Source organism: Stegostoma tigrinum, chromosome 8, assembly GCF_030684315.1.
Source record: "Stegostoma tigrinum isolate sSteTig4 chromosome 8, sSteTig4.hap1, whole genome shotgun sequence".
NCBI classification, from domain to species: Eukaryota; Metazoa; Chordata; class Chondrichthyes; order Orectolobiformes; family Stegostomatidae; genus Stegostoma; species Stegostoma tigrinum.
In genome coordinates, this window is record NC_081361.1 from 53,977,033 (window position 1) to 53,998,039 (window position 21,007).

Below are 21,007 nucleotides of genomic sequence, written 5' to 3' on the forward strand. Positions count from 1 at the left end.
TCATTGGCAGTTGGATTAAGTTTAAGATGTTATGCTGCAGCTCTATAAAGCCCTGGTAAGACCCACACTTGTAATAATGTGTTCAGCTCTGGTCATCTCACTATAGGAAGGATGTGGAAACTTTAGAGAGAGTGCAGCAGAAGTTTATCAGGCTGGTGCTTCGACTGGAGGACAGGTCTTATGAGGAAAGGTTGAGGGAGCTAGGGCTTTTCTCATTGGAGCAAAGATAGATAAGAGGTGACTTGACAGAGGCGTACAAGATGTGATAGCGAGACAAAAAACAGGGAGAGATTTCAGCTGAACACCTGGCTGCAGGGATGGTGCAGGAGGGAGAGTTTCAGGTACATGGACAATTGGGGCTCATTCTGGGGAAGGTGGGACCTCTACCAACAGGACAGTCTCCACTTGAACCAGAGGGGTACTAATATCCTGGGTGGGAAATTTGCTAGTGCTATTCGGGTGGATTTAAACTAGCTCAGAAGGGGGATGGGAAACTGAGGTGTAGTCCTAGTGCACAGGAGGATGAGCGTAGGGAGTACATGAACAGGACCTCACTGTCACAGGAGCGTGCTGGCAGACAGCAAGGTGGGTTGAAGTGTGTCTACTTTACCGCCAGGAGTATCCGGAATAAGGTAGGTGAGCTTGCAGCTTGGATAGGTACCTGGGACTTCAATGTTGTGGCCATTTCGGAGACATGGATAGAGCAGGGTCAGAAATGAATGTTGCAGGTTCCAGGGTTTAGATCTTTCATTAAGGTCAGGGAAGGTAGTAAAAGAGGGGGAGGTGTGGCTTTGTTAGTCAAGGACAGTATAACGGTGGCTGAAAGAACTTTTGACAAGGACTCGTCTACTGACGTGGTAGGGGCTGAGGTCAGAAACAGGAGAGGAGAGGTAACACTGCTGGGAGTTTTTTATAGGCCCCTGCAAAGTTCCAGGGATGTGGAGGAGAGGATCGGCAAAACTATTCTGGGCAGGAGTGAAAAGAACAGGGTGGCCATTATGGGAGACTTTAACTTCCCTAACATTGACTGGAAATGCTATAACTCTAGTACGTCGGATGGATGAGTTTTTGTCCAATGTGTGCTGGAGGGTTTCCTGACACTGTATGTCGAAGGGCCGACAAGAGGGGAGGCCACTCTGGATCTGGTACTTGGTAATGAACCAGGACAGGTGTTTGATTTAGTGGTAGGTGAGCACTTTGGAGAGAGTGACCACAATCGGTTATGTTTACTTTAGCAATGGAAAGGGATAGGAACATGCCACAGGGCAAGAGTTATAGATGGGGGAAGGGAAATTATAATGTGATTCGGCAAGACTTAGGAGGCATAGAATGGGGTAGCAAAATGCAGGGGATGGGGACAATTGAAATGTGGAGCTGGTTTAAGGAACGGATGTTGCGTGTCCTTGATAGGTATGTCCCTGTCAGGCAGGGAGGAAGCGATAAGGTGAGGGAACCGTGGTTAACTAAAGAAATTGTATCTTTGGTTAAGCAGAAGAGGGAGGCTTATGTGACGATGAGACAAGATGGTTCAGATGAGGTGATGGAGAGCCACAGATTACCTAGGAAGGATTTAAAGAGAGAGTTAAGAAGAGCAAGGAGGGGACATGAGCAGACATTGGCAGCTAGAATAAAGGAGAACCCTCAAGCTTTCTATAGGTATGTGAGGAATGAGAGGATGGCTAGGGTAGGAATAGGGCCAGCCAAAGACAGAAGTGGGAAGTTGTGTGTGGACCATCTGGAGATTGGAGAGCAGCTAAATGATTATTTCTCATCTGTTTTCACTGAGGAACAGGAGAATATTGTAGAGGAGATGACTGAGTTATGGGCTACTAGAATTGAAAGGATTAAGGTTAGTAAGGAGGAGGTGTTATCAATTCCAGAAGGTGTGAAGGTAGATAAATGCCCTGGGCCAGGTGGGATTTTTCTGAGGATTGTCTGGAAAGCTAGAGAGGAGGTGGCAGAGCCTTTGGCCTTGATCTTTGAGTCTTCATTGTCTACAGGTTTAGTACCAGAGGACTGGAGGATTGCAAATGTTGTGCCCTTGTTCAAGAAGGGCAGTAGGAATGACCCAGGTAATTATAGACCTGTGAGCATTACATCTGTTGTAGGAAAAATTTTGGAAAGGATTATATCAGATAGGATTTATAATCATCTAGCAAGCAACAATTTGATTGGAGATAGTCAGCATGGATTCGTCAAGGGCAGGTCATGTCTCACAAACCTCATTGAGTTTTTTGAGAAGGTGACCAAGCATGTGGATGAGGGAAGGACAGTTGATGTGGTGTACATGGACTTCAGTAAAGCCTTTGATAAGGTTCCACATGGTAGGCTATTGGAGAAAATACAGAGGCATGGGATTGAGGGAGATTTAGCAGTTTGGATTAGAAACTGGCTTTCTGTAAGAAGGCAATGAGTGGTGGTTGATGGAAAATATTCAGCCTGGAGTCCGATTACTAGTGGTGTGCCTCAAGGATCTGTTTTGGGACCACTGCTGTTTGTCATTTTTATCAATGACTTGGACGCAGGCATTGGTGGATGGGTTCATAAGTTTTCAGATGACACTAAAGTCGGTGGAGTGGTGGACAGTGTGGAAGAATGTGGCAGGTTGCGGGGAGACTTGGATAAACTGCAGCATTGGGCCAAAAGGTGGCAAATGGAGTTTAATATGGATAAATGTGAGATGATTCACTTTGGGAGGATTAATAGGAAGGCAGAATACCGGGTCAATAGAAAGATTCTTGGTAGTATGGATATGCAGAGGGATCTTGGTGTCCATGTACATAGATCCCTGAAAGTTGCCACCCAGGTTAATAGTGCTGTTAAGAAGGCTTAGGGTGTGTTAGGTTTTATTGGTAGAGGGATTGACTTCTGGAGCCGTGATGTCATGCTGCAACTATACCAAACACTAGTGCAGCCTCATTTGGAATATTGCATGCAGTTCTGGTTGCCCCATTACTGGAAGGATGTGGAAGCATTGGAAAAGGTGCAGAGGAGATTTATTAGCATGTTGCCTGGTCTGGAGCGCAGGCCCTATGAAGAAAGGGTGAGGGACTTGGGTCTGTTCTCATTGGAGAGAAGGAGGCTAAGAGGGGATTTAATAGAAACATTCAAGATCAGAGGATTAGATAGGGTGGACAGTGAGAGTCTTTTTTCCGAGGGTGATGACTTCAGCTTGTGCAAGGGGGCATAGCTACAAATTGAGGGGTGATAGATTTAAGACAGATGTCAGAGGCAGGTTCTTTACTCAGAGAGTAATAAGGGCGTGGAATGCCCTGCCTGCCAATGTAGTTAACTCAGGCACATTAGGGGCATTTAAACAGTCCTTGGATAAGCATACGGATGATGATGGGATAGTGTAGGGAGATGGGCTTAGATTAGTTCACTGGTCGGCGCAACATCGAGGGCAGAAGGGCCTGTTCTGCCCTGTAGTGTTCTATGTTCTATGTTGAGAGGATAGAGAGACTTTTTCCCAGGGCGGAAATGACTATCACGAGGGGGCATAGTTTTAAGGCGATTGAAGGAAGGCCTAGGGAAGATGTCAGAGGGAAGTACTTCATACAGAGAGTAGTGGGTGCATGGAATGCACTGCCAGTCACCGTAGTGGAGTCAGGTACTTTAGAGACATTTAAGTGACTCTTGGATAGGCAGAATGATGGTAGTAAAATGAAGGGTATGCAGGTTAGGGTGATCTTAGAGTAGGATAATAGATTGGCACAAAATCGTGGGCTGAAGGGCCTGTACTGTGCTGTACTGTTCTATGTTCTATGTTCTAAAACCAAAGAACATACAAACTTGTTGGCTAGAACCCAACAGGGAGGTTAATTCCACAGCTATGTACTTTATAGAAACTCAAAGCAAATCTGTAACTTGGCTGATGACTCACCATTGTGACTCACAGTATTCACATGACTCACCTCTTAGACGGACATTGTTCCAACATAACGTAAACCAATATTCCAGTTAATCATGTTGCAGCTGTTTAAAAGTGCAGAACAAAGTGAATGCTCAACTGTCGAGGATTCAGCACTACCCTTTGCTATGTGGCGATTAATGCAACAACATTTTAGATTGTCCATAAGATAATTAGGGAAACCAAAGGGCAGTAGAGCTAGCTGGCTGCCAAATGTGTGACTGTTCTGTAGCATCTTTCCCTTTCACTGGTAGGCAACCAGAATACACCAAACATGATGCAGCCACTTATTGCTAATGTTTAAATGACATGATCTCTCCCCCTCATGCTGGATTTTCTGGCAGTGTACAGGCCATTAGTGTGTATTCTGTTACAATACTGCCAGCAGAGTAGGGTACATATTGAAGACAAGTTGTTATGACAGATATTTTTCATGGACAGAACCAGAATGAAATCCTTTCACCTTCAAGAATCAGGTATTGTAAACAATGTTCTCTATGGGCTGTTAATCAGCTTTCATGAGGGAGGTACCTAAAAAGCTATGATGAGATGAGGCAATTTTTATGGCTTCACTGTCTTTATGCTTCGTTAAGAAGAGTACATAGCCATTCTACTGATTTTACTTCAGCCTCAGAAGATATGACGGGTAAATGATGTGTTGTCAATCTTTTTAATGTGCAGCTAAATTGAGTAATAAAGGAAAAACATGAAAGTAGGACATAAAATGATATAACTTTTGGAGAAAGAAAAGCCAGAAGATTTTGTAAACTTTGAAGAAATGTATGAAATATTGCTTATGAATTGAAGACTAATAGGTTTATAAAAGGATACTAATAAAATTATGCGATATGATATTTGAGAAGTGACTTCTATATATGAAGAAAGTTATCTGTGCATCTGTTTAAATCCTGATGCTACTCTGAAGATCTAAAGAGAACATTATCTCAAATTGAAGGCAATTTTAGGCCTGACATTCTCACATGCTCACTAAGATTAGAAGTCGACTTACATAAAGCTTGGCAGAATTTCAGCTGATGGTTCAACTTTCTTTGGTGGTACATTTAAAGTTTGTAATCCACAAAAAAATGAGTAAAGGATTAAGTGAAAGTAAGTGTCAGGTATGTAGGCTTTGTTCTACTAATTATGCAGGAATACAAAGTGACAAACCTATAGTTGAGTATCAAAGGCTGAGGACCCAAAATCCTGATGTGTCACCATGCTACAAGAGGTGAGACCAATGTCAAAAATTCTATCATGTGGTTGAACCTACACCAAATTACAGGATTTGATGAATGGCAAAATCTCAGCAGTGTATTCTGAGTAAATCCATCGTCTTCAGTTATACACTAAATCACCATCTCAACTATTACTGTAAGAACTTTATCCAAACGGGAAATCAATGTTCCAATCGTAATTGTTTTGAATATGAGATCCCTGAGATCTGGATGTATAATTACCTCAGGCAAGTTTCTCTACCCTTCATAGATAAAAGTCATTCCCTTAGTTTTCAGTTTTTCAGGCTATCGTTCTCACTGGTGCTTGGCACTTCCTCATCTGCTGACTCAGGAGCTGTTTGAATGAATGGAACCTAACCTGCCCTACAAAGGCGGATTTGGCTGTGGGACTGTGAGAAAAATTTGAAAGGCTCATTTCAGGTCATTTCCCCACCAATTTTTTGCCTTCAAGAGCTGTTGTAAGAAAGATCACATCATGAGCTTTCAGACCGTATTGCCAACAACCGACAATGTTACTGTCTGTCAATCACAGAGTGACTGATGAATGATGAAATTGCTGGGATATTCTCACATGCTCACTAATATTAGGCTGAGCAGAATTTGACAGATTGAGAGAGGGACAGGGACAGAAAGAGAGGGACAAAGAGATTTGATTAAATTTGAGATAATGCCTTCTTTTCATCCTCAGAGTGGCATCTACATTTAAACACATTCACAGTTAGAAATCACCTCTCAAATATCATGTGCCACTATGTGTTGGGGTGAAGAGAGGGAGTACTGAAGGTGATAGGTATGGAGCACACAGCTTTGTTCTGGGGGATGGTATTGAGCTTCTTAAAGGTATTTGGAGCTGTACCCATCCAATCAAGTGTTCCATCATACTCATGATTTGTGGCAGATGGTAAACAGGAACAATGGAGTCAGGAGGTGAGTTAAATACCATAGAATTCCTAGTTTCTGTCCTGCTTTTGTAGCTGCAGTATTGATAGTGAGTGATTAAGTGATCAAAAACATAAAAGAATGATAGATCATTCTCTTTTGTTGGAGATGGTCTTTGCCAGGTCAACCCAAACCTGGATATTATTTAGGTCTTGCTGCATGTGGACACATACTGCTTCAAAATCTGAGGAAATAATGTGCAATACTCTGGATGCTGGAAATCTGAAACAAACACAGACAATGTGGAGAAACTTAACAGGTCTGACAACATCTGTGGAGAGTGGAACAGAGTTAAAATTTTGAGCCCAGTCTAGCTGTTCTTCAGAATTGAGGAGTTCTATCACCTTGCAGTCTCATTGCTTGCTCTGAGTTTTATTCAACATGGAGAGGAACTGATTCATCAGCTGAGGAGTGTGGGAGTGTGCCACATGTGAAAAACAGAAGGAGGTTTCCTTGTGTATGGTTGACCTGGTGCCATGGGGCGCCGTGACGTCGATAATCAATGTTGAGAACTCCCATGCCAATTCCATTTTGTCTATGTAACACTGTGCTGCCAATTCTGCTGGGCTCATCCAGCCAGTGGAACAGAACGTACCCAGAGATTGTGACGGTAATGTTAGGGACATTGTCTGTAAGGTATAATTCCATGAGTAGGGCAATGTCAAGCTCTTGCTTGACCAGTCTGTGGTATAGCTGTTGGAATTTTGGTAGACGGTCACAGATGTGCTTAAGGAAGACTTATTAGCCTCGCTAGGTCCATGTTTGCCAATTTGCCAATACCGCTTAGTCCGTACAGTTCCATTCCTTTCTTTAGACTTTGTAGCAGTTTTGATATAACTGAATGACTTGCTAGGCTATTTCATAGGGCAGTTAAGAGACAAACACATTAAAATGGGTCTGGGTTCACACGTAGGCCAGGCCAGGAATAGATTATGGATTTCCTTTCCTAAAGTCAACCAGATGACTTGTTATGATGTTTGAGAATGGTGACCATAACAGCCAGGGCACTGGTTCCAGTGGTAGTCAGATTCTGAGGGATTGGGTGTGTTATGATATTCCACAAATCTATGATCAGATAAGCAGGTACCTTTAAAATGGTAACATCAGTTTGATCTTCTTTAATACAGATATCAGTTCCATCTTGATTAAGTACTGCTGAACTTTGTAATACACGATAGTCAGGAACAAAAACAGAAGTTGCAGGAAAAGTTCAGCAGCATCTGTGAAGAAAAAGGTCAGCGTTAATGTCTCGGGTTCAGTGAAGCTTCCTCAGAACTCAACCGGACCCAAAATGTTAACTCTGATTTCTCTTCACAGAAGCTGCCAGACCTTCCTGAGCTTTCCCAGCAACTTACGTTTTTGTTTCTGATTTACAACATCATCAGTTCTTTTGGTTTTTATTTAGGATTGATAGTCAGCCAGCTTGAACCCAGACTGTATGATCAAATTCCTACAGTGCAGAAAGAAGCCATTCAGTACATTGAGTCCACAGCAACCCTCCAAAGGACATCCCACACAGACGTAGACCCTGTAATCTTGCATGTGCCATGAGTAAACCGCCTAACCTGCTCATCCTTTGACACTATTGGCCAATTTGGCATGGTCATTCTACCTAACCTGTACATCTTTGGACTGTGGGAAGAAACCCAGCAGAAACCTATGCAGACATGGGGAGAACATGCAAACTCCTGAGACTGGAATCAAACCCAGGTCCTTGATATTGTGAGGCAGCAAAGCTAGGCACTGATACACCATTCCACCCCAATGTCTGTAATAGATTTGTAATTTTATTTTGTTGATCAATGAGTAAATCTTCCTATACTTCTTCTCAATCCCAAACCCAGGGTTGATGTAGTAATTTTAGAGAACACGTTGAGAGGGTGTTTTTGCAGGGTGACCTTAAAAAATGCAAAGGTCCCATTTGGGTGGCTGCCAGCATTGTTTAGAGAGAGTTGCAATTTTCTGCACCCCCACTTCAGCAAACCACTGACCTTCTTTAATTTATGGCAAACACGGAGATGGCCTCTTAATTGATCATTTCACAGGTTTCTCATGTCAACAGGTTTGGAGTTGTAACTTGGGAGTGCTCACGGGAGGCATTCAAGTATGCGGTGGACTCCAGAATAGGACTTTTTATTTTTTTGGACCTTACCATAACCTTGTTCAAAGATAGAGTGAAACATAGGGGAGAAGGAGCTGGACTAGACACACTTCACCTTGGATGAGTAAGCAGGGGAGTCTGACAGAGATGCTGAGGGAGACAAAGCCAAAAATGTTGTTTCTTGAAGAGCTGCACAGGAATGATACATGACAGACAAAGCTGAGAGAACTTACTAGTGTCTAGGTTTGAGACTGAATAAGTAACTTACATGGATGCTCAGAACTAAGAAGCTGTTCAAAAGCTGCAGCAGTTCTGAAGAAAGAGTTTGTTGATTGCTAACATTAAGGCTCTATGCTTCTTTGCTTGGTGTTACATGAAAGGTCAGTCATCAACTTTGCTATAATGATTTCCTCTTAGTTTATGGGGCAGAGCAACAGAATGGAGTTAGACATTGGCAGCTGCAGATACATTCCTCTGCTCTAAGTACACAAGAGGCCATAATCTACCGCAGAGGGGATTATAGGCTTTGCAGCATTACCAGTCAGCCCTGAGACCATTTGCTATCTCAAAATGATTTGAAATAAGGAGGTTCTCTTCTGAGGAAAGATTGGATAGGCTGGAGTTTAGAAGAATGAGGGGTGCATTAATTGAAGTGATTCTAAATGATCTTAAGGTGAGATGAGACAAGCACTAAGGAATATTGTTTTAAAATTAGGGCTCTTCCTTTTCGGACGGAAAAAGAGATTTTGTTTTTCTCTGAAGTTTCTGTAACTTTGGGACTCTGCCTTGGAAGGCAGTGGACATGACGGGGGCCGTCACCGAATATTTTTAAGATGGAGATAGATTCCTATTAAACAATAGAATCGAAGGTTATTAGGATAGGTGGGAATATAGAATTCAGAAAACAAACAGATCTAACATGATCTTAACGATTGGCAGAGCAGGCTTGAAGAGTCAAATGGCCTACGTCTGCTCTAATTAGTATGTCCATATGTAAGCTAATGGCGATTGAACCTGAGGTATTTTCCTGATTTGTATGGATGAATGATTCACAGGATAAACAATCAACCACTGGGGAGTCTCGAGGTATGAAGGTAAGTTGTTCTCAATTTATGATCCTTATTTCAGACTAGAATGCCACAGATCTTTGCTAAGAATATGGGTAAAGTATTTTGTAACAAAACATTTATAGTTACCAATTTGCATTCCATTTTTTTTTGTTTGTGTTTCCCAATGTAAGGTTGGATTGTCCCAGAGTTTTTATTTGCATGTTTGAGCTGAATGTTTTTGAAAAATGCTCGTTATTTATTTATAACCCTATAGACCCAATTTCAACAAGGAAAATGTACAAACTTCAAAGTCTGATCAATTAGACATGTTGACATGTGCATATGCTTGAGGTATCATCACAAAGCTGTACTCAAACAGGTTTACAAGTCAGTTCCATCGTTGTTTGTTGTGATACATCTGCTGTAAAGATTATACCGGTTCGAGGCTATGGAGAATTTTAACCTGTCAAAATTGATTTTGTTAAAGCAGCAAAATGTCTGGCTTTTGAAAAAGGAAACAATCAGTTGAACAGAACATTATATTTACAGGTTAAAGAAATTTCAACTGATTCATGTGATTAAAAATATTCAGTAGCTCAGTCTCAAATCATGATTATAGAACATACATCAGTATTACAGAAAAGGAAGTAATATATTCTTCATACTGTGCCATCAGTGCTTGGCATTTTACACTTTTGATTGGATTTGTCTCAGAGTTTACATGCAGTGTGCACACTGCATTTTAATTTTGTTCATTATAAATATTTTCCTGATCTAACTAAATGTCAGCTTACAATCATATCAAACACTTAAGAATACTTAACATTGATGACAAGATGGTTGTTTTTCGACCAGAATCTTGAAAACATTCCCTCACAACCTAATTGATGAAGTGGTGCTTGGTGTGGCACCAAGTCATAATAACCACTGAAGTCCAAAGTTTAAATACTATACTGATGATCTGAACAACATTAAATACACGGGTGGCTATAAGTGATTTCAGCATCCCTGAAACACAGGCAGATTTCTGTATTAACAAGGTGTAGGGCTGGACGAACACAGCAGGCCAAGCAGCATCAGAGGTGCAGGAACGCTGACGCTTTGGAACTAGACCCTTCTTCAGAAAGGGTCGAGGCAGGAGATGTCAGCTTTCCTGCTTCTCTGATGCTGCTCGGCCTGCTGTGTTTATCCAGCTCTACACCTTGTTATCCCAGATTCTCCAGCATCAGCAGTTCCTACTATCTCTGAAACAGATTTCTGTATTGATTCTTATTCAATACCCCATCATCTCAACTAAAATGTGTGTGTCTGAACTCCCCTTGAGATTATGATTAGGCTTCACAGATGGTATAAATATCTCAATAAAGGGCTTATTAGATATTCCCAGTGGTGAATTGCCCTGTACAAACTGTTCTGCGGTAATTTTCTTTTGGACCATTCCATGTGATATTTGTCATCTCTACTAGTGTGTGTGGCACTGGGTAAGGGTTGTTTGAGGTAGTTCATTATCACCAATCCTCTTTTGCCATGGCCCTGTTTAAATTAGTGTTAGAGGACACTCCTGCAGAATATCTAGAGAAGAAGCACTGGTTTTAGAGAACCAGAAGGTTTATTGCATGATTGCAGAAAGCAAAACAACATTTGGCCAGGTATAACTATGAGGATCTAAGGGAGCTGGAGCTGATATGTTTGCTGCTGATGAAAGCTTGAGTATAGCTTGTTGGATGGAAGTTTCTACTCCCTTGAACATTGTGGGTAATGGTGAGAAATGTGAGATAATATGGCAAAACTGAGAGTCAGGATCTCAATGTGAGAAATATTTTCAGATTTTCCCCTTGAGGTTTAAACAGCAAAGTCAGAATCTTGCTAATTAGTGATGACTAATTTTCCACACACTTATATCTCATTGTTCGCTCAACTTGCTTCATTTCTAAGATGCTTCAAATACTCCTCTCCAGAGGAACAAGACGGCACCAATTCCTGACAGAAGTTGGAGCAGTTTCCCTAGCAGCAGCAGCTCACTTCTTGCTTGCCCGGGCCGTCATCCAACTTTGTCTCTATCACAAAGGCCCTGCAAGAGCCATGGATACTGTCCTCCTCCACCCTTTTATCCAAACAAATTGGCATTGACAAATTACCAGCCTGGCTGCATCATCATACCTGCTTTCAGTCCAACTCAGACACCATTTCAATCCTTCAGGACCTTACATTGAAGCTCGGGCACACTTATAACTTGCATGATCTGTCAGGCTGCTTTGCACGCAGTGACACATGCATTCCCTGGATCTACTAAGGCTGCTTCTCAAGACTGTTAGCACTCATTCATTTGGCTTGGAGGCTTCCAGCTTCTGAGTTGTATTGCTTTTTAGCTCTGAGACAGAGGTCAGCAGCTTGTCATGATTTCAACCGCTGAACAGTTAAGAGGCTGAGTGAACATGTTACTGTGCAGTATCATGCTAATCAGCGTCACACCTACAGCACACAGTAAACTCAGAGAGTGTGCTTTAAGTAAATGCCTGAAAGTCAAAAGGGACCTGTGCTGAGGAGGACATCAGTAGGTTGAAGATAGAACCACAATCAGTCAAAGGGCTTGTCTGATTATGGGCCAGAAGTTTGTTCATGTTCAGTCAGGTTTCACCAGAGCCAGGGTATTTGCAGTCCAGTGATTGGGAAAAGTGGAAAACTTAAGTCTGGAGATGGGCTTCATTGCACTGTGCCATTGAGGGGATAATTCAAGATAGAGAGAAATGAGAGCACCATTTCATCATAGCAGGTGTCACGGAGCTTCAGTAGAGGCATTCCACAAGTCATTATCTCTCTGGTCTCTACATGGGGAAAATGAGGGCATGGCCCATGAGGACTTGGCTAATTGCAAAAATGTGGACTCTTGGATAAACTTGGCACCATGAGCAGTTATGGAAAAAGGCTGAACCAAAACGGGAGGCTGCTGAAAGGTCATCAGGGACACAGGGACAGCAACACAAAAAGAAGCAGAACATGGAGGATAAGGGCATCATGCTGTATCTTGGACAAAACGTGCAAATCACTCATGAGAACACAAAGTTGAATACTTGCCATCTTTGATGGAAAGTCAACAACACAGCTATACAAAAATTCCTGCCACTGCATGCAGTGTAGGTTTACCCTGCTGGGGTTGTGGGGGAGTAAAATTGCTTGAATGTGAGGCTTTGCCAGGAGCATTTGCATTCATCTTGCATCCACTGATTCAGTAATGCCACCCATTTAGAATTAAGCCTACTTCAACGGTAGATCATTAATTATCCATGAGTGAACAGTACAAATTCTGGCCTCCAGCAATATAACTATTACATGGATTTTACTAATTGCATCCTTGTCAGGTCAGCTAAGGAAACGTAACCAGACATTAACTTAAAAGCATCACCTGGACTTAGCATTTCCAAAACACATTTCACTGTTAACACAAGAAGACAAATCTTTGGAGCTGCTGCATTTGCACGCTGAGCTGTAACGAATTAAAGACATGGTCTATGATGTTCAGGGCTGTCTTTTTGTGGATGGGGGTTGAGGCTATCTTGGTGGCTTACTGCCAAAATCCTACTTCCCCAATGTAACATGAATGTTTTGTTTACGCAGTATACATTTGTCAGAGATCTTTTATCAATGCACGACATTGACCTCCTTGTGAAGATTCCATTGCATACTCAGGTCATAGAGTCATAGAGCTGTACAGCATGGAAACAGACCCTTTTGTCCAACTCATCCATGCTGACAAAATATCCTAAATAAATCTGGTCCCATTTGCCAGCATTTGGCTTATATCCCTCTAAACTTTTTCTATTCATATACCCACCCAAATGCCTTTTAAATGTTGTAATTGTACCAGCCTTCAGCACTTCCTCTGGCAACTCATTCCTTACAAGCACTACCCTTTGTGTGAAAATTTTGCCCCTTAGGTCCCTTTTAAACCTTTCCCCTCTCACCTGAAACCGATATTCTCTAGCTTTGTACTCCCCTACCCCAGGGAAAAGATTTTGTCTATTCACCCTATCCATGCTTCTCATGATTTTATAAACCTCTATAAGGTCACCCCTCAGCATCCAATGCTCCAGGGAAAATAGGCCCAGCCTATTTAGCCTCTCCCTATAGCTCAAACCCCACCAATCCTTTTCTGAACCCTTTCAGGTTTCACAACATCTTTCCTATAGCAAGGAGACCAGAATTGCACACAGTATTCTGGAAGTGGTCTAAACAATGTCTTGTACAGCCACAACATGACCTCCCAACTCCTACACTCAATGCACTGACTAATAAAGGCAAGTGTACCAAACGCCTTCTTCACTGTCCTATCTATCTACAACTCTACTTTCAAGGACTATGGACCTGCATTCCAAGGTCTCTTTGTACAGCAACACTCCCCAGGGCTTTACCATAAAGTGTATAAGTTCTGTCCTGATTTGCCTTTCCAAAATGCAGCCCCTCACATTTATCTAATTTAAACTCCATCTGTCACTCCTTGCTCTATTTGCTCATCTGATCAAGATCCCATTGTACTCTGAGATATCCTGCTTTTCTGTCCTCGACACCTCCAATTTTGGTGACATCGGCAAACTTACTAACGATATGTTCACATCCAAATCATTTATACAAATGATGAAAAGCAGTGGACCCAGCACCAATCCTTGTGGTACACCGTTGGTCATAGACATCCGGTCTGAAAAGGAGCCTTCCATTACCATTTTCTGAAGAAAGGTCTGGGCCCGAAATGGCAGCCTTCCTGCTCCTCTGATGCAGCATGGCTTGCTGTGTTAATCCAGCTCTACACCTTGTTATCTCTTCCACCACCACACTCTGTTTCCTACCTTTTGACCAATTTTGTATACAAATGGGTAGCTCCTCTTGTATTCCATATGATCTAACCTTGCTAACCAGTCTACTAATAAGGACCTTGTCGAACACCTTGCTGAAGTTGAAATAGATCATGTCCACTTCTCGACCTTCATCAATCCTCCTTGCTACTTCTTCGAAAAACCAATCAAGTTAGTGAGACACACTGTCTCATTCACAAAATCATGTCGAATATCCCTAATCAGTCCTTGCCTTTCTAAATACATGTAAATCCTGTCCTTCGGTATTCCCTCCGACAACTTGCCCACTACTGATGTGAGACGCACCAGTCTATAGTTCCCTGGCTTTTCCTTACCACCTTTCTTCAACAGTGGCACCACGTTAACCAACCTCCAGCCTTCCAGCACCTCACCTGTGGCTATTGATGATACAAATATCTCAGCAAGGACCCCAGCAATCACTTCCCTAGCCTGCCATAGAGTTCTGGGGTACACCCGATTGGGCCCTGGGGATCTATCCACCTTTATGTGTATTAAGATGTCCAGCACAACCTTCGCTGTAATGTGGACGTTTTTCAAAATGTAGCTACTTATTTACCAACATTCTGTATCTTCCACATCCTCTTCCACAGTAAACACAGATGCAAAATGCTTGATTAGTATCTCCCCCACCTCCTGCAGTTCCACACATAGGTTATAATATGATGCTTCAATGTGATTGATTGATTGGAGGGCTCAGGATAAGTTAAATGAAATTCTGACATTCCCTGGAGGCTATTTGCTCTCACATTGACATGTTGCTGAGGCCTATGTATTTGTGACCCTAGATCATATGAGAAGATAGTGCAGAAGGAGACAACAATGACAACTTCACCAGCAAGCACCAATAGGTGCTGCATTGCCTTCCGACAGAGAATCAGCTGCTGAAAATCCATGAGGGAGATGTAGGAGAAAAATGAGACGCAAGATTTATAGGCCATGCTATCATTTTCTGTCACTCAGAAATAGTCCAGACTAATTATGTCCCGAGCTGAACTGTGGAGAGCAATTGTACTTGGAAGAAATGGATGGCCATCACTATTACAGCTTGCCTGGATGTTTATGCCTGTGGTTTGTTGAAAATGGCTTTTTAAATTCCCCTTCCTAATATATTCTTCAAAGGGAAAATCACAAAATGTACCTGTAGTTTTGGGTGTAATGTGTTGGGGTGGGGGGGAGCAGGGTGGAAATGTTGAGTGGCTTGCTGTTGAGCATAGGTCATCAGCTTTTCATTAATCCAAGTTACTTTCTCTTTGTGTTTGACATTTCTCTCACTCCTTTCGTGTTCCATTCCATTGGTCCCACACAGAATTTGTGCCAACCAACTACTAAATATGCACGTGATTACTTTGTTTTTGTTGCACTTCCTTTTTGAAAACGAATTACATTTGGGAATAGAGAGCTAAAGCTGCCTGTCGTATTTTTGGAGTTCTTACCCATCATTGTAGTAAGTGGGAGAGGGATCTGTGTGCTGTCCATTGTGCATCTCCCAGCTTTGAATAGCAGTGCACTCCCTTGCAAAGTGATAGAATGACCATTTCCTTCTAGAAATGTGTGGAATCATCACTGATTCTATATTTTCATTCACATGGTGGTAAGTTTGGAAGATATGTACATACCATGTCTTACCACAAACACTGCACATTTTGTTTAGCTTCATCGATGTCGCTATTAAAGCACAACATCTTAGCCACAGTTATCAATGTCGCAGTTCAAGGATCAGGCATTAGTCAGACTGCAACTGTAATATTATGAACAGTTTTGTGTCACTTATGTAAGGAAAGGCACACTGGCAGTCTTGTAGCCTCACTGAGGTGATACCAGGTACAGAGGGAATGTCTCATGGGCAGAGGTTTAAGTAGATGGGGTCTGAACTCGTTGGAATTTAGAAGAATGTGAGGCAACCATATTGAACGGTAGAAGTGGGTTGAGTGGCCTACTTCTCTTCCAATGTGTAACGGTCTTTTGGATCGATGATGTCTGATGGTATCTCAGCGAAGGGATTGGTTGCTTGTTGTAGATGAGCAACACTTGGCTATTACAACTCCTTTCACCCTGCAATGCCTGAAAAGGCTGCTCATCTGACATGGATGTGCAATCACCATGTTCACCATTCACCAAGACTTGTGAGCAGATATTCTAGGAATGTAAGTGCATGAAACTTTGCTATGCCCTCAGTAAATTTATTTCTCCCTTTCCCCATCAATATGCCTGACTTTGACCGCTGATGAGGAGGCAGCCTGCTCTGAAATTGGCCCTGTTGGCCTGGTAGACCTGGGTCGTCACACCTGGGGGTGTGTGGGGCTAGAATGCCAGGGCCTGGGAAATATTTTTCACAGATTCAGGCTCACCCACCTCAGATAGGATTTGGGAAGGCCTTGGCAGAGAGGCTAAGCATCTCTGGGTGTCCTGAGAAGAAGCTTCTGAAGGGCCCTGCGGGTGTCTTCCTTCCTTGTGGTTCACCCCACTCTGTGGGAGTGCCACCCCTCCCTGTGGGTGCCTCCCCTTCCCCTTGGGTACTTGCTAGCATACCCTGTCTCTGTGTGGTTTAGAGAGGCACCTGAAGAGAGTCCCTTGCCACCCCCATCACTGTGCCATTGATGCTGAGCACATGGCTAGAGCAATGCAGTGCTGGTCTGGGTGCTTATCCAACAGGCACTGAGTGTGCCGGATCTGGCTCACTGGTGGTCACTGACATTTCCATGAAGATAGCTAAACCGATGCATGCCAGAGCCAGCAAGGGGCTGACAAATATTGGCCTCCTCCATTCCAATCCAGGTTACTGAGAGTCACTGACAAACCTGTCTGCTACCCCTGTGCCAGTCTACGCATTTTTATGAAGTCATTCTTGACCAAGTCAGTTGGGTCGTCATCTGTCTAGTACTGGGAATGCGTCAGGACACTGGCAGTCTCCTGAGTGCCAAAAACCTGGACCGTTTCTTCCTTGAATAACTGCTAAGATGAGTCAGTGATGCACTCACCGGATCATGTTCCTGAGTCTAAATTGGAAAGAGTACCCATCAAGGTGGAAATCTCTGAGCTGGTGCAGGATGCAGATGAGAGGCTTGTCAGTGCAGACTCTGAGGGTTCAGTGAGATCTTCCTTTTTTGGTGGAGATGGATCTTCAAGGCAGAGGTTCTCAATGTATTGCGAGTGCTTGCATAAGAGAAGAGAGCAAGTTCACAATATAAGAGGATAAAAATTGCACAAATTAGAAATTGGTTAATGAGGGTGCTTACGGGAGAACAACACAACATAACAGGTGTTTGCCAATGGGTATCTCCACATCCTTGCACAAGGGATTGAGCTCTTTTCCCATTCTAAATTTAATATCTTTTCCTTAGCTAGTGGGCAAGGTGCCTAATGCCCACCACCCTTTGACTGCTCTTCACCTTCAGAAATATTTTTGTTTTCTATAATAAAACAAAAAGTGGGGTTGAGCACTGTGGAAGTGGATTGGACAGTTGATGGTCATAGTGCTGGAGAGTTGGTGAGATGTCTCCAGTGGTGAGTAGAAGGCAGAAGAGAGTAGAATGCATAAGTAGTGTGGGTGGCTGCGGTTGTTGATTGTTCTTGAGTGGCCATAATGTATATAGTAATGATAGTTGTTATCCATGAGTCTTTTCGCAAGCTGTGTCTAGTAGCAGAGTTAAATATGTGGCAGGCTGGTGAGGGTGAAATATCAGCAAGAAGCTGGTGGCACTTCCTTTTGAAAGGGCAGAATATCATCAATGTTGATCCCGCATGCTGGGCATTGTGTTCTACTTGGGCCTCTGCACGGACAAAACTGCTGGCTCAGCTTGGTAACACACTCTCTTTCACTGATCAGCAAGGAAAAGCACTGCTCTCCTTTTCGCCACCATATCCACCAACACCTCCAAGTGCCTGTCGATTTTTTGTGAGGGGCAAACTTGCCTTTCTTTTCCATTTCCTTGGGGATTCTCCATGCAGGACCACAAAGTGAAGGGTAGTGCCCTGCTTGGCAGTGTCTGATATGTGTGAAACTGGGGTTTAAAGCTGACGCCAGTGACAAGGTCATTCCTGGAAGTGGCAAGCACTTCTGTCTGTCCTCCTACATGATTCGATAAAAATTTCCTTATGGGGGCTAGTTGAATAATGAATGATTTGAAGACCTGGCGCTCTGGTTTCCTCCCACTGTCCAAAGATGTGCAAGCAAGGTGGGTTGGCCATCAGAAATGTGGGGTTACAAGGATGGGTGAGGGTGTGGGTGGTTGGTGGATTTGGGTGGAATATTCTTTAGGGGGTTGCAGGGACTTGATAGGCTGAATGTCACACAATGCACACAAAATGGGTTCTATGAGTCTATGAATATTGCATGACAAAAGTTCCTGAGTGCCATTGTGGACCATACACCATGAATCTCACTTGGTAAGCCCTTTTCCAAACTGAAGGGTAATTCAGTCCCTTACTCCACCCACATACTGAGTGACATCTGTAGAATGAGTGATGCTAATGTAACATGGACATTCACCCCTTCAGAAGAATTAGCTTATGCAACAATTGCAGATATGAAATGCATAGTTTACTGGCTATTCACTATGCTGTCCTACACAGCACTTCTTCTGTGCATGGGAATGGCTATTTAAATTCACTGTTACATTTTCAGTCTCAGCAACTGTTTGTACCATTTCAAGTAAAATCAAATTGACTAATGATCAGGCTGGCAGTAAAATAGAGAACTTTGTCATTTTGAATGACCTTAAACCACTTGAAAATTAGCATCCTTTTTCTGTCTGTTTTCGTAATTCAACTCATCCCTACAGCAATTTCTTGCTTGCTTCATATCAACCACTTTGCAGAGTACCCTTCTGCTGCCTGAACCAATCCTGTCTTTGGCTTTTTAAGTTATCCAACGGAGGCAGTCTTTGAGAATGCTTTGATGTCTATCCAAATGCTGAGTTTTGCTCATCTAAACGTGCCAGGCAAGTTGTTGATGTTACTTCCTGGCAAGGAAGGTTTCATATGTTACTTTTTTCTTCTGTCAGATCTGGTAATGCAATGTTGTTTAATGATGCCTGCCAAAGTGCCATTTCTTGTAAAAATTCTGTTTATCACACCTCACGGTAGATTTTCAACACTGCTGTGAGATAACTGAATGCAACAGATCACCCCTTCTTTACTGAGCTGTTTGATTTTTGATCTGCCGAAATAAAAGGAATCAAACCAGGCAGATTCACAGAAGGATGACCATTTGGCCTTGCCAGATTATCATTCACAGACTGAAAATAGAAACATGCGACTTGATTTCTTCTATAAACCAGATTTAAATTCAGGAATTCTGGTTTTATAGAACAACACGTAGGTTAAAAGACTGGGACTCAAATTTAAATCTAACTCACCCAGTGGGAACACTTTGCGTGAGTTGTCAAAATCACAAAAATCGGCTTAACACTGTGTTCCTGTTAGACATGTTCCCAAATGACATCTTTGCTCTGGCATTGACACAGATTTGGAAATGTAATTAGAAATGAAAGATGGGAAACATTCAAAATTAAAAGGCAAAAATATTTGAGTAAAGAAGAACAAAATCCCACATTTAACTTGCTCCAACAGAGCAGCAGGTTTCACTTTGACCCAGTCAGACTCACCATCAACATCTCATTTCTGTTTCTGAAGTGGCTTATGAAAAATCATTAGTAACAACAGTGAGGCATTAGCATTTATTTCCCTCACTGTCAATAGCAGAACAACAGCTACCACTAACATTACTACAATGGTCAGTATTGAAAACACCTCTGCCACCAATATGAACTGCAACTGCAATAAAATAGCTACATAGTCCAAAGTAAATGAATGATCCGAAATTTCAGGTTAACTGAATTCAAATATGCTGAATTCAATTTTTTTTACCATTATTATGTAGTAGATACATGCCCTCCACTTTGCTGAACTAAAAATATTTTATGTTCATAAAGTGATGAGCTTCCTGTAGCCTCTTACATATTTCCTTCCGTGACTTCATAGAATCCCTACAATGTGAAAGCAGGCCCATTTGGCCCATCGAGTCCACACCAACCATCTGAAGAGCATCCCACGCAGACCCAACCCTCTACCCCTTTCCTGTAATCTTGCATTTCCCATGGCTAATCCACCTATGGGCTTCAGATCGGTATGATAGATCGGCACAACATTGAGGGCCGAAGGGCCTGTACTGTGCTGTAATGTTATATGTTCTATGTTCTATGTTCTAATGTGTGCTAGCCATGGATCGATTGTGAATGAAAAGAGACCTAGCGATATCTTCCTGTCCATTTATCATTCCTGCAGGAAAATCTTTCCCATAATTACAACCAAATCAAATGAGATCTCAGTATATGATATCAAGAACTTTGTTTAATCAAAAAAAGCTTCTTGAACCTTTAAAAGTGGAATACGCTAAATTGCTTAATAAAAGTAATAGTGCATACCAATCAAAAATGGGGAAGAAAAAAGCAGCAGAGTTTCTTCAAAACAGATCTATATTGTCAAGATGAAAATAATGCTCACAGTAATCTCTGTCACATCCCCAGGAATGCAATGTCCTGGAAGATATAGATAAGCAATGAGAAAATTCCTACTTAATTTGGGTATAATTAGAAATGTTTTTCACACCTCACTCCCACCATTGAAAACCTCTACTAGTTATGAATGGCAAATAAATTCCTCCCTTTTCACTGCTAAGGTTGGTAGAACAGAGTTTTGAATTTTTAAAAAGATGCTTTTCTCTATTCAATATGTATTTGATCCTTTGCAAAGCTATGAAGAACCAAAGTAAACAGATCTCTGGAGTTAATCAAAACTAAGGAGTTAGTTTTCTTGTAAACTCACTCACTAAAAGGCTTAATGAGTAAAATCCATGCCAGATTAAAACAAACAAGCCAGATTATAGAGTGAGAAAGGGTTCACAT